Source organism: Pleurodeles waltl, chromosome 1_2, assembly GCF_031143425.1.
Source record: "Pleurodeles waltl isolate 20211129_DDA chromosome 1_2, aPleWal1.hap1.20221129, whole genome shotgun sequence".
Taxonomy (NCBI): domain Eukaryota; kingdom Metazoa; phylum Chordata; class Amphibia; order Caudata; family Salamandridae; genus Pleurodeles; species Pleurodeles waltl.
The window spans coordinates 621,303,712-621,319,272 of record NC_090437.1 but is presented as its reverse complement, the minus strand read 5'-3'; positions in this window follow the sequence as shown (position 1 = coordinate 621,319,272).

The window sequence follows — 15,561 nt, the reverse complement described above, 5'->3', positions numbered from 1 at the left end:
AAGACGATTGTTTCTACTACTCACAGCATGGCCCTCTCTGACATAAAGCCCTATCCCAGCCTATCACACTAAACAACGGACACATACCATCTTGAAACACCTCACAGTGGCACACAATAGTGATCAGCTTTGCATAAACAGATTATTGAAAAACAAAACAATAACTCCTGTCTATTCTACTAAAGAAAATTCAAAGTCAGCAATAACACTAGGATAAATAGGGAATGATGCCCTTCTGGTGCTATCACACATATGAAGTGAATTTCTGACCAGTGGAAAATTACCATGACTAATGTCATCCACTCCTGTGCACACAGAATCAACCCACCAGCACTCTCAGTTAGTACACCCTCACAATAGAAGTTTAATAAGATGTATCTTAGTGTGGCTCATAGTGCTTCATAGTCCAACACCACAAACCTAACAGACAATTCACAACTTAATATAACTCAATATCTATCCCTCAACCATGGCTTACAACAAATCTGATAACCAAACCAAACTTCAGGTTTTTTCTACAAGCACGTTTCTCTTCATAAGCAAAAGCAATATGCACGAAACATAATTTCAAATCTCAACTTCAATACAGGGCCTTTCTGGATCTAAATGAACACCACACCATGAAACAACACTAGCTCATCAAACCACAAACACCGCAATGCTCGCCAACACGCAATCAAGTCATAACATCCTATTTATACTCACACTCATAGATCACGACAACTGCTTCAGGAACGCTGCAATGCTGCTAATTTCCTGAAACTTACCATGGAACCTCAGGGACACAGATTGGGGTGGGCCAGGTTCTAAGCCTCAGCGGGAACTGTCCTCTGCTACCAGATTGGATGAAGCAGGTTTGCAGATCGTTGATGCACACTGAAGTACAGTCTGCACTTGAAGTGATGCCACTGGCTGCAATAAGTGTGCAAGCGCATAACAAAGAGAGCATGAATGTGTCATCTCATTTTAAGTATGGTGCATTCTTTCTCTCTCCATTCAACGCAGTTGTCTTGTTGTATTGTGTCAAATGTTAGCAAATCTGGACCGCATTGTTGTCATAAAGCGAATTGAGGAAATGTAGCTTCCCATGAAGGGTAGATTTCCTAATATGCCAAGCTAGATCAAAGTGGCTTTAAAAGGCAGAATCGAATGAATATTCAGTCAAGTGAAGATGGGTTTGCTCAGGAGTCTAACTCTTTCAGGCAGGAGCAAAAGGAGCATCTCCTCTGAGGAGAGGGGAAAGGGCGTCTGAAAAACAATCAATGCAGCAATGCACAATTAAATCATACAAATCTTCACAGTGTAGAGTGAGTCCCTAGGGTTCCCATGAAGAGAACCAATCAGGGCCGAACACTCTTTGATAAGGCAGTTTCAGCCTTATTCCCAGGCTTCGCACAATCGAAGTCTCTGCTGCATGTCCTCCAAAAGCTAGCTCGTAACAGGATGATACATTTCGGTCGGTCAGCATGTTCTCAGCGCAGGTGCAGTAATTCATTATTCAGCACTTCATGAAACACGTACAGATAAACATTTACACAGAATCTTTAAAAATAAAATACATTTAATTAAAAGTTGGCAGTTAGAGAGGAAGAGAAAAAGTGCACAGCAGAAGAACATTTCATGCTAGAGTGAACAATTTAAACTGAGACCTACATTAGCTATGGTCAACCCTAACATTAAAATAACACTTTATATACTTGTGCACGCAGTGCAAATTAATATAAATGTTGTGCAGACGATAAAATAGTCACAATATCTCCAACACCATCCCAAGGACTGTCTTATCTAACCAAGAAACCAGCTCATTCCATTTCCAAATGTCAGAACCTGCAACAACTTGTGTGATGGCCGTTCTAAGTGGCAGTTGCCCCAAAGGTGCTGCAGAGACTGTACCACTGGACCATACACCAGAAACCATGTGCTACAGAGGCATCTTCCTCAATCATTGCAGTTAGGCTCTGGAGCGTCCCCTCTGACTTACAGTCCCTCGTGGTATTTATACTCACAGACTGCCACTAGTGCAGCTATCTTGCTGTGAGGAAACCTCCCTCACAGGGTGAACAGCCTCAACAATAGTAATGCCTGTAGCTTTTTAAGGCCATGTGAGCGATAATGCCAAATTCTAATTCTCCAGGCATGTTTGTTGCCCCTTAGAGTGATACAAAAAGAGGAGCAACACTTCTGCAAATGCTTTTCATGCCAGTTCTTGATACGCTCTCTGAGAGACAAAAGAAGAGGACTGTGAAGAGAAAGAGACACATAAAACCTCCTTCCATTCACTATCATGCTAATGCAGTTTATCACCGGGCAAATACGCTGGTCTGCAGCAGTTATTATACTCTCAACTACCCCATGAAAAAGCCAAGGACAAACTGGAAAACAGCCAAATGCTCTACAGTAAAAACTGTTTTATGTGGACACCAAGTAGGCAATCACCTATGGCTCTCACGCTAGGGTCTGCCACCCACAAGCGCATTGAGCAGAGCTTTAGCTATATGGATGCCAACAAAGAGGAGAAGATTCAACAATAGACTGCATGTAGGGTACATTAAAAACATAAGTCATCCTTGCTTGCAGTCCTGACCTCTCTTGTGTGTGTGCATGTCTACAGAGGAAAGGAGAGCAAGAAGCATTCTAACAGAGTTCTCTCGCATTTACTCACCATGAAAGCTACACACTTTGAAAGTAGATATCCTCCTTGCAGCAATGGTGACCCCTCCAAGAAGCCACTGTGGGTGTCACAACAGTAACACATCATGGAGGGAGGGGTGCCACTTGGAAAGCAGCACCAAGTAGGATCATAACGAAAACAATGCAAGGTTTTGGGTGGAAATCCCTATGGCAAGATCAGTCCTTGAAGTGGAATAATCTGGTATGTAGGAGTTGATCTGAAGTTGAGGGTTAGCAGTGAAGTCTTCAGACTTCCAAATGGTGGATAGGACTGAATGTCCCATAGAATGCTGCCAGAGTGAAGACTGAGAAACAAGTACTGGAGTTTGAAGGAAGTTCTTGGATGGAATAACTTGAGGGCACAGAGAAACAGACTGGTGGCATTGAAACAACAGAAGCCATAACTGTAGAGGTGCTTAGGCAATCAGCAGCATATATTGATAGGCAGCTTTGGTGGACTGATCCTGACTACGGAAAGGTGGACTAGTGACTGTAATTGAATTGTGGAGTGACAGTGCCCCTGGGATGTAGAAATATTACCAAAAAAAAAAAAAATTAAATGGTCAACCACCACCACTGGTGCCAGTAATCCCATTGGAACCCACTCAGAAAGATCCGGGCATACGTGTGATTGAAAAGGAAGATAGTAGGTGCACTATGCATGTATTCACTGGCTGTGTGCATGCATTGTGTGTATTTACATCCGGGTTTCAGGGATCAATGAACCTATGGAGCAGGAGACTTGCTAGAACCAGAGCACTAGGTGCACAAGTGCAGGTACCTGGAAATGTGACTGTTAAGTCCGGGGCTGCAAATGCTCAGTGCATCTATGCAGGTAGTTTGTTTACTAAGATCAGAGACCTGGGTACCCTATTTAAGTCTGTTATTTTGAATTGAAACAGAGGAGGCATCTGTGAAAGTTCCTTTCCCACCCCTTGTCTTATTCTTTATTTCCTCATCACTTCCCACTCTACATTGTTTAATCTTTCCATCACTGCCCGTTCTGCTCAGTGTGTGCATCCACCCTCTTAGAGTTGATGCACATTTCTTTGCCCTTTTTTGCATCTTCTCAATCAGACTTTGCTTTTTATATTTACCTGATTCCTCCTTCTGCACATAGATGCATATTGACATTAGAACTCTATCTTCACAATTCTGCTGCTCATAAGCTCTACACTGTACTGCGCCTTGTTGGACACCTTGTTTTGGGAAGGTGAAGCAATGCCTACACATTCTTTACATACATGCACAACACACCCCATCAGTGTAACCGTGTTTTGATTATAAGACAAAAGGGTATGCATGTCAATTGGTATTTATTGGAGAAAATAGCATTTCTAGCAGGAAAACTATACATAGTTTTGAGGTGGTACAATAGGTCATTGGTGATATCATACATTAGTGGTGTAAGGGAATGATGGCAAGTGAGAAGGTAACAATAATATTACTTTACATACAATATTTACAGAAAATGTATATGCATTTTAATAAATAGCTATCCAGGGCCTTGAAGCCAGGGAAGACGGATAGTCAAGGCCATGGTGCGACTCCCATGCTGGTGCTAGAGACTCTAAGGGGTAGGAAAAGAGACTCCATGCTGGAGTTTGAGGGAGAGTATTTCAGTGGTGGAAATCCAGAAGTTCAGAGAACCTAAATTAGGATGTGTCTCAGACCAATTGGTGGACAGCCAGGAAGCTAAGTTTTGCAGAACTTAGGGCCAGATGTAGCAAACGTTTAGCGAGTCGCAAACGGCAAAATTTGCTGTTTGCGACTCGCTAAACGCGTATCCCAATGCAGAAATGCATTTTGCGAGTCGTTACCGACTCGCAAAATGCATTTCAGACTCGCAAATAGGAAGGGGTGTTCCTTTCCTATTTTCGAGTCGCATTGGGATGCAATACCATTTGCGACCGCATATGCGGTCGCAAATGGCATCCCAGTTACCATCCACTTCAAGTGGATGGTAACCCAATCGCAAATTGGAAGGGGTCCCCATGGGAACCCTTCCAGTTTGTGACTGGACTCCAAAATATTTTTTCAGGGCAGGGAGTGGTCCAAGGGACCACTCCCTGCCCTGAAAAAAACCCGAAACTAAAGGTTTCGGTTTTTTTGAAGTGCAGCTCGTTTTCCTGTTAGGAAAACGGGTTACACTTAAAAAAAAAAAAACTGCTTTATTGACAAGCAGGTCGCAAACATGGAGGTCTGCTGACGACAGCAGGCCTCCATGTTTGCGAGTGCCTATACTCGCAATGGGGCCGCAATTTGCGACCCACCTCATGAATATTCATGAGGTGGGTCATTGCGACCCCATTGCGAGTCGCAGTCGGTGTCTGAGACACCGTACTGCATAGCAATTTGCGACTTGCAAATTGCGAGTCGCAGGGACTCGCAATTTGCAAGTCGCAAATTGCCGACTTGCTACATCTGGCCCTTAGTGCTTATGTGGGACTCAACATAAGAGATTCTAAGAATAAGGAGAAGAGGTGTTACACATTGCTGTGGTGATGAAGAGTTTTTAATGAGTCCTGTGTTCAGGAGACAGTCAGCAAGATGAGAGGAGGTATGGTAAAATGTTCTATCTGGTGAGGTCTAATAGTGTACCAGTAGCAACAATAAGATGTTGCCAGTGGCGAAGAAGACATGCTTCAGGGATGTACCACTATTACATCCCTGGAAATACCTTTTTTTGTCATTAATTTGCAGACCTTATGTTGGGAGTCATTGAATCGCGTGGGACATTACCTCACACGTAAGTACTTTAACTTAAAAATATTGTTTATGTTCTTAAATGTTATATATACACATGTATATACATTTAAAAATATTAAAGTAAAAATAGAACAAGTAATAAAAAATTGATAATATATTATTATCATTAGAAGTAGTAGTAGTAGTAATAGCAGTAGCAGAAGTAGAAGTAGTATATTGTTGATATTAAAGTTACATAAAAATAAAAAAATCAATAAGAAAAATAAATAGAAATATGGGGATGAGAATACATATAAGAGTTAAGGGGTTCTCTAAGTTAAATTTAATATTTTCTGTCAAGGCTGTAAAAGCCTGGAACTCACTACTTCTACAGCTGAGCTCCATACTGCAACACCTTCTGTTTCAAAAGACTTTCAAAATGTGGCTTTGCACCCATAATGGATTTTTAGATTGAAATAGTCTTTTTAAACTTGTCAGACAGTTCACATCCAAGTATACACCAGTGCTAGGACAACTTCATGTGCAACTGTGCGCTCTATAAGTATATTTTATATTAGAATTACAAATAAAAAATAAAGAATTAGGCAAAATGGAAATATGAAAAAGGAAACCTATTCAGAAAAACCACATTAATTGTAATGCTACTCCTATATTTCACTAAGAAAAAACAGCAAGGGAGTCTAACTCCTTTTGGAGGTGGTGTGGGGTTGGGAGGTACATTTTCTCCTACACAGTTTGAAAATAATGTGACCAAACATAGCATTTTACTTCATTTTCACCACAGGACCCAGAAGCAGTATTCCTCAACTGCATCAACACTGGTCCACAAAATAGCAACTCATGAGAAAGGGATTTTCTACTGTACACTGTGCCCCTCTTCATCAATGAGCTGGAGAAAAAAATGTCTAGAAGAACTTTTACTTTATCATAAATATTCAAAGCACCTGTCCGACTTACTTTTAGGTCTGGCTCAACAATGGCGGTGTTGCCATTGTATGTGATCAGCAGGAAAAAGAGATTCAAAAATCACTACTGAGATAGAGTTTTTGGCTCCACCCATATCTTGATCTTCCTCCTTACTGGATTTGACATGGTCAAAGTTGTGTGGTGATTATGCTCAACACAGTCTGTCTGAGTTAGTTATAGTGACAAGTCAGTCTTCAAGGCTGTGGGCCTTTTGGTTTGTTGGAAAGAGTTATGTCAAATGCTATAGGTCTGATCTGTTTGTTATAAAAAAAAGTTATGACAGAGACAGTAGGTCTGAATTATTTATTGAGCAAAGACTATAGTAAAGCCTATAGGTCATTATAGGTAGATTGTCATCACACTCCGTGACAAGGTATTTTCTTAAATGGATTCCCAATCTTTAACATAGTAGGCAAGAGTTTTTCTTAGCCTCTCACCAACCCTGTATTTTTTTAATTGATTAGGTTGTATTCCTGGATTGATAGTTCATAACTTCTAATAGACACTATCCTTATGGAGAGGCTCTGGCTCTGCCCATGCTACAAGCATGTGACTGGAAAATAGTTACTTCAGTCCACTTTGGAAGTAGTTCCATTGCTCTCAACTAACAGGAATATAGTTAACGCAAACCCCAGGTCAAATGTAGTAGAAAGGCGACCCGCATGGTGTAACCACATGACCAAGTCAGGAAGGAGATTCACATTGTGAACTCTCTGACAAATATCATAGGAACAGGTTTTACACTCAACTGCATATCAAAAACAAACCATATGTAGTGCCTTTACATTATGAACCAATATAATTGTAAGGGGTATTACATTGTGATCTCTGACTAATGCAATAGTAAACGGTTTTACTTTGTGAACTCTCTGACAAATGAAATAGGAAGAGCTTTTACATTGTGAACTCTATGACAAACACAAGAGGCTTTACATTTTTTTTTTTTACTTTTTTTATTGAAACTTCGCTTGGTATACAGTGGGTACAGGAATGACTCGAAAGTGAGTATTCAGTATACAATTCGATTAAAGCAGCAAGTTGCAAAAGTAAATCACAATTATACATTTGAAGGGAGTCTTTATGGCCAATGACATTTTGTAGTATATAAAGTAAACAGACTTTCAATTGACGGCATCCAATGTTCGCTCCCCAACTGCACCCCCCACACTCAGCACCCTCAAAAGTTGTCACAGTCATCCCATACGTTTTCCCACTTCTTTGGGCAGCCCCTGCTTTGGTAGACTAATTGCTTCGTGCATTGACACCAGTCTTGGTCAGACACCTAGGGGGTCATTCTGACCCTGACGGGCGGCGGAGGCCGCCCGCCAGAGTTCCCCCCTCCGAAATACCGCTCCGCGGTCGAAAGACCGCGGAGGGTATTCTAAGTTTTTCCCTGGGCTGGCGGGCGGTCGCCAAAAGACCGCCCGCCAGCCCAGGGAAAAACTCCCTTCCCACGAGGATGCCGGCTCGTAATCGAGCCGGCGGAGTGGGAAGGTGCGACGGGTGCTGTTGCACCCGTCGCGTATTTCACTGTCTGCCAAGCAGACAGTGAAATACTCGTAGGGGCCCTCTTACGGGGGCCCCTGCAGTGCCCATGCCAGTGGCATGGGCACTGCAGGGGCCCCCAGGGGCCCCGCGACCCCCCCTACCGCCATCCGGTTCCCGGCGTGCGGACCGCCGGGAACTGGATGGCGGTAGGGGGGTCGGAATCCCCTCGGCGGCGCAGCTAGCTGCGCCGCCTTGGAGGATTCAAAAGGGTGGCGGTACACTGGCGGGAGACCGCCAGTGTTGCCGGTCTGACCGCGGCTTTACCGCCGCGGTCAGAATGCCCTGCGGGGCACCGCCGGCCTGTCGGCGGTGCTCCCGCCGATTAGACCGCCGGGGTCAGAATGACCCCCCTAGTCTCCTATTCGAGGGGGAGCCACAGCATAGATTTTAAATTTTGACTTACTAATCAAATCCAATATAAATGGATATTGCATTGTAAACTCTTTGACATGTGCAGTAGAAGAGGATTTACTATACATACCCTTTTTAAGTCTGGCCACCATGAATTGTTTGAACTTCAGAATTAAAGTTAATGCTCATGCCAATGTGTACTTTGAGTGAGCCTAAATTGTTTGAGGGGTCTCTTTAGCCCGGGACTACAAGGCCATAGTTATATTCATGTTAAAGCTGTTGATTGCTAAATGTGATTACAAAGGCAGTAGACCTCTCATGTTACACATTGAACTACTTGATAAAGCCCATAGACATAATTTGCGATTGTGAGAAGCCTCATTTTATCCAGTAGGGACACAGAAGATCATTGCTGTTTTTTATGATAAGAATCTGCTGGTATGCAAATTTCCAAGTGGTAACTCACAGATTGCGTCAGCAGACTATTTACAGGGTTAGTTTCCTGAAGTAATATTTCTTTAGGGTATAAGACTTGCATCCTTTATCTACCCATTCCCTAAAAGAGGCATACTACTTTGTAATTTTGTCTAAAATCTAATAAATATTGTGAGTATAGTGTTTAGATAAGCATGAATTGAAGTGCTTTTTCTTTGTAAAGAAAACATTGGTTCGACATTCATTTATTATGTGATATTTTGTGTGTGGCTCAGTTCTGAGTTTCCGTCCCACAACACAGCACATTCTTGGGCTGCTCTGCCTCAATAACCTGAGGGTCAATGTTTATGCTGTGAATTCTTTGACAAATGCACTAGTAAGGAGATTTACATTGTTAACACTGTGACAAATTTAAGAGGAAAGGTTTTTACATTGATACCTCTGTGGTAAATGTATTAAGAAGAATTTGCAGTGTGAACTCCTTGACGAACACTACAGGGAAATGCTATGCATTGTTTAACACTACAAAAACCTTCTAACAGAGCTCTAGTTCAGGTTATGTTTTCTGTGTGTAAATTTGTATTTTTTTTTGTTTAGTATTTCGTCATGTGTGAATTAAATTACTTTTTCCTTTTCAAAGTAAAAACACTCACCATTGATTTTAAGCACTATTGTGCACGTTGTAGTTCTTTATCACTATGTAACCTTTTTAATTGCGATAATTTGCTTTAGGGATGTTTTTTTTTTTATTAACTACGCCGGGGATAGTAAATTCAAAGAAAGTGATAGTAAGTCCTGACTTTGCTGTTAAATTTCAGAATGTCTTGCGTCAGACACTTGTTTGATGACCAATAACCTTTTCAAACTGAATGCAAATAAAACTGAGATGTTGGTTATAATCATTCTTAGACCTGGAAAGTTGTTTGATGATCACTGGCTCTTGACATACCTCAAGCCTTGGATACTATGATTAAAAATGTTGATGTTACTATCAATGCTGATCTTATCTTACCAGCATGTTAACAAAATTACTGGTACATGCTGCTCCCTTTTGAGGAGCTTTAAGAAACTTCTTCCTTGCCTCTGAGCTGAAGGGAGAATATTGGTGCATCAGGCAACTGTCTCATGCTATTTGGATTATAGGAATGCAGTCTTGCTTGGTTTACCTAAATACCTTAAGTGTCAGATTCTGCAAAATGCAGATGCCATGCCTGTTACTTAATTTACCTCAGTGTGCTTTGGTTTAATCCCAGTTGGGACTCCTCCACAGTTTACCGGTGAATAAACACATCTTATTTATCACAGTTTGCATGGTGCACAAGGAACCTCCTGGAACTTGTCCTGAATATCTCTGCTGGGATGTACCCCCCCCCACCCCTGAACGCCAAGCCCCCCTCCCCCTGGATCCCCATCTCCCCGAGCAGGCAGATATTCTTTCTTGGTTCTCACTGTTTCCAGTACACAAGAGGTAAAATGGCTCTGAGTACGTGGTGAGCAGTGTGGCGTTGAGAGTGCGGAGCGCAGCATCCTATAGCCAGATCGAATGGCATTGCAAATGGTTTTTAAGATCTGTGTGATGGGGAAGTCTGGTGCCTAGTGCTGACACATGTTTTAGCCTAAAGTTGAGTATGTGTGAAAAAATGAAGAAGAAGGGAAGTAACTTTTGAACGCCATCCTAAAACCAAAACAAAGTAATCAAAAGACCCATATTCGAAGTATGTTGAAAAACAATAAATGTCAAGGAAAATGGGTTACTTTGTGGATGAAGAACCACCGAAAATGCATATTTCACATGAGGGTGTATAACCAGCAAACGGGTGTATGCTATGTATGCCTAGATCTGTTTTCTCTATCGTGGCTGCCTGCCCACATGCCTATCCTCCCATTGCCCACCTACTTTTATCCACCACACACCTTTGCCTCCCTTTCCATCTTATCCTGAGGATCTGCCCATCTACTGTTCTATGTTTCATAGTTTGTTGTATCCTCCTGAATGTTCGTCTGTTTGCAGTATAAAGCGTCCACAGTTATTGAACCCAAGTTAGAAACAAGGATTTTTAATACAGCATGCCGAGTTTCATAGAGGAAGAATTCCCCGAGGGAACAGAAATGTTGAAAACACTAGTCTGTGTTTGCCTTCAGATCCCCGATGTTTCCCAATTCTAGCTTATACAGAAACAAAGCATGCAGTTTCCTAATTTAGAGAAACTTTAAGAAGCACTTACCGAACCTATGGGTATATTCAACTGAATATCGAGCCCACAAAACTGTATACAATATATAATTTACAAATAGTGTGTCAAGAGCAACAAAAAAGGAAAATCTGTGTTCATCCGTTAAGACATCGCGCCGTTTGCTATTCCTCTCACGGTTTTCTGTATCCCCGAAAAGAGACAAAGTTGAAACCCCCCCGGAGTAGGATTCAATGTGAAATGCCAGCCCCAGAAAGCTGGCATGCCAGCCTGAAAACCAACGCAGAAAACTGGACGGAATACTAATTTGGCGTCCTGGCAGCAGGGGAGATACTGCTCCTCTGTCTGAGATGGACGGACGTGAGCTGGGGCCCGAAGCAGAACATGTGAAGTGTGCACTGAAGAACGCTCCTGGGCGCAGGGCTCGGACTGAGAACCCAAAGCAGCCCTGGCAAAGTTAGTCAGACCAGCCCCCATAGGGTGTACAGAGACCGAGCTCTACAACGGGGCGTGGGGGGGAGGGGGCGTTCTTCCGCCCCAAGAAAATTTGAAAAACAAAATGGCAAAATAGTGCATTATACAACACATGTTTTATTGTATATTCAATTAGTATTGTATTCGTTTTTAAAGCATAGTAAATAATGGACTCAATGTGCACCAGGATATGGTAATCTTTATTGGGGATTTTCAAGAATTCTCTCACCATCACCATTTAACAGTGCCTCTCCTCTCTTCATAGCCCATCTCTCACATGTATTTCATTTGTTTTATAGCGCCTCTCTTACCAGCGTATGGTGTGGAGCACTTTACATCACACACATACAGAGACAATGAGTCATACATGTGTCAATCAGTATATAAAAAATGTTATATAAGACAAAGGGGACTACAAGATGTAGGTAGGATTCACATATCATCCATACTGGTAGGCATTTTTTAAGAGTGCTTGGTCTGGGAAGCATAAACTCAGGATTCAGACTGTAACACTGTGGTTAGCACTGACTTCAGTAATAACACTTTATTTTTACCCAAACAAGCCCCTTTTTAGCAAAATTAAGATAATCAAACATCGGGAAAATGCATAACTTTCTAACGTGTACCATGCAGTTTGCATGCAGCTCTTTGATGGCAGTTCATTGCTCAATGTGCTATATTATGATTGTAACTGGTAACGCGTCCTTTTATGTTATTTTATTACACATCAGGACTAGTTTTAGGCCAATTAATCTTTTGACCCAGTTGAGAGACACCGTAGGACGAGATAGCTAATCAGTATATTAATCAATACATCAATAATGTCATCAATATTTATCACAACAATGCATTTCACTTTAGTCAAAGTCATTAATCAGTTCAGATGACGCTAACATGACCTTTCAGCCATGAATAACCACACCAGTTTAGTAGAATTTTATGAGTTTTATTCCCTATTAGTTACAATCTAAGAGCAGATGCGTTAACCTCAAAACCAAGAAACATAATAGCATAGTCACAATATGACAACTTTGATAAGCTTTCATTAAAGCGAGAATCACAAACATCAGAACATAACACGGCGTGAACATAGATCAAATTTAGCAGAGTGTCAAAATCGTGTCAGTTCAACAAAGCATAGTCTCAGTCGTTTGTCTATTTGCGTCAGTTTTGGTGAACACTTGTCCTAACCACTGATTAGCATTCGCATGTTGGGTTCATGCAAAACAATTTAAACACCAATTTGGAAAACATCTAGCTATGGTCTCTGTCTAACGCAAGCAGTTGGTACCTAGAAAGGAAAAGCAAACAGACAAATCACAAATGCATTGTCATAATTACCCTCCAAGGATTAGGTCAGCACACAGGTTCAGTCTTCGTCTTCAGGACATCAGTCAGATCGCCATCAGTCAGAACTCAGCTCTGGGACAAAAGGGCACTTCCCTCATAAGGAGGTAGAGTGTAAATGGGCAGTCTAAGGGTGAGGATAGTTTTAATAAAATCTCAAGTCACCAAACAGAGGGACAGAGTTTCTGGATAAAATCAATAGCATTCCCTACCTAATTCCCCATGACTTCTCGTGACATGGGTTTTTATCCCTCTTTCGTAGTACATTCCCCCAAAATTCTATTGGACATTTGCTATACCCCACTATCTTTAACCTATCAGAAAGTACATTAAGTAATCCTAATCTTCACCCCATATTGGTTTACAAGTCTTTGATTGGTCTTCATAATTGACGTCTTCAGAGGTGGTACGCCCGGTGTGACTTCATTCCCTTGTAATTCTTTGCACATCTTTTGGTCAGCAGTTCCATTGTCTTCACTGGTTTGAATGACCTTGTACATTACATTAATCTACACTGTTTCAATTCATTTATAACATTTATTCAATGGGCACAGAAAATATGCTTGAGAACGGATCTAACATGGTTACATTCATCTGCCAAGTTTGAAGAAAAAGAACAAACAGGGTCATGGCCCCTTGTGAGTCAGCACACTGAAAAATAGAAAAATGCATTTAATATGAGAGCCAAACAGCTAAGCTGCAGCTCATGCTAACTTAAGGCCTATAGGGTTTTCAGTACAGATTTAATAACGCAAATGTTAGTATAAGCTCGTAACATAAACATTTTGATCATCATTATTAGTTTGCGTATACATTGGTGGCCACTCATCGTGGTCACAATTCAAGTGCACGTTTAAGCAAAATTGCTATTATTCTAGTTTCTATGCGGCAGTATCACACCTTAATTCATAAACATTTCATGTTAATGTAGATTATATAGGCTACGCTCTCTCATAACTTATGAACTGCACAGTAACTAAAGGATCTCTGACAAAAACAGTAACCCACTGAGATATGCACATAAACTACTGTTCTGTAATCTGCATAATACATGGTCTTTGTAGCAGACATATTAACCATCTACCTTAAATGAGTCAAAACTTCCACTAGACAAAACTGTGATCTCTCTCCAGCAGGTACATCAATCACCAGTTATCTTTGCACTTTTATTTTTGCCTGAAAACTGTTGGATATACAAATGCAGTGCTTTTAAAACGGTTGCATTGCTGAAAACTGGCCCCCTATTAACAAAAGTGGCCCTCCCACCCTTCCAGCATCCCTGGGAAATGCCTGATGCTCGGTATGGCCAGTGTGGACTCGCCCAGGCGCTGCATCCATACTGCCAGAAAAACGGTCCCCATTTCTAAAAATATTTATCGCTCACATTTTACCATTGAGTCTGTCATGGCAAGGGCCACTAGAGTTATGCGGCAGGAGAAGGGCAAATTATGCGTCAGGGTTGACTAAATTATGCAGCAAGAAAAGGAAAATTGTGTGGTATAATACAGCAGATTTTCTGATAGTATTACTTCATTGTTTTGTAATTTTTACACTTGTTAACACTGTCTGGGCATAGGGTGCACCTCAAATTAACACCCAAATATAGTAATAAGTAACAGAAAGGTGAGAGGTCAACCTTTCCAAAGGAGCTTCCACTGCACTGCAACTCGTGTAGCAGCGATTGTACCAACTTTTGAACTGTACCTGGAAATATATATTTTTTTGTTCAAATCTGCAGGTTATGCAGCAGATGGTGGATTACATGGCAAATGCGGCAGATCCATAAATATGCGAAAACATGCTGCAGCCGCACCATCACATAATTCCAGTGGTGCTGGTCATGTCAGACAGGCAAACCAACACCTTTGTGAGTGATTTTTCTCTTTGATAAATTAAGGGATTCTTCAGTTGCCTTGAATTCACAAGACTGGAGTAAAATCTCACACTAAAGTTCTGTGTAATAAGGCATGTGTCCTCATGTGCTGCCAAACAGTGATGCTTTACCACCAAGAAAACATAAAAAATCCAAATATTGGAAACTACTAGCATTCAGGTGGAATGTGTTTTGTTTGCCAGAGTCTGAGGGACGTTTCACCTAAAGTGAACTCTTAAAGAGCTAAAAATAAAATGCTTGGCACAATCTTGGCTGATTGGTATCTTAGGTAGCTCACAGTGGCCTTGCTGGGGGCAGGAGGCAGCAGATGAGGCCCACTTCCCAGCCCTACCCCTTCATAGCCTATGTTTTTGAAACTTTTGCAGGACACTGGGACCAAGCCAGTGAATCCTGCAACACTGGTTCCACCATTTTGCTCTGAGTCATGGCCAGCCAATCAGATCACTCTGTACCACTGGACTGATCCCGGTCCTTAAGTCCTGAAAGGGCTGATGGGAGAAAAAGCACCCTCGGCTAGTTAGATATTTTTTAAGTTTCTGGTACTGCAGGACCAACCCTCCACTTTTTGAGCCCTTCAAGCCCAACCCGAGCACTATTTAAACACAAATTTCTTGAAAAAGGGTGAATGGACTTACACAAAATCACAAAAAGCACACTTTATGGGTAAAGTTCTACATTTTTGCCAAGTTTGGGGTAATTCTGCTCAGCTGTTTTTTTTTAGTATTGGAGAATAAAGTTCTCTACGTGCATTAACATGGGAAATCAACTTTTTGGGACCCCACTCTTTTTCTTGGCCTCCTCTTGATGTTTTGGCGTTAAATTTTCCATGAAAGAGCGTATCTGGATGAACTTATTTTTATAAAGCTATTTTCAAATCTGTCAAATTGTGCCAATGTATGCTTTTTCTATGGAAACTCTGATCTAACTACATAATGACTCAGTGGCAACTTCCATGTATACCCACAGGCTCACACA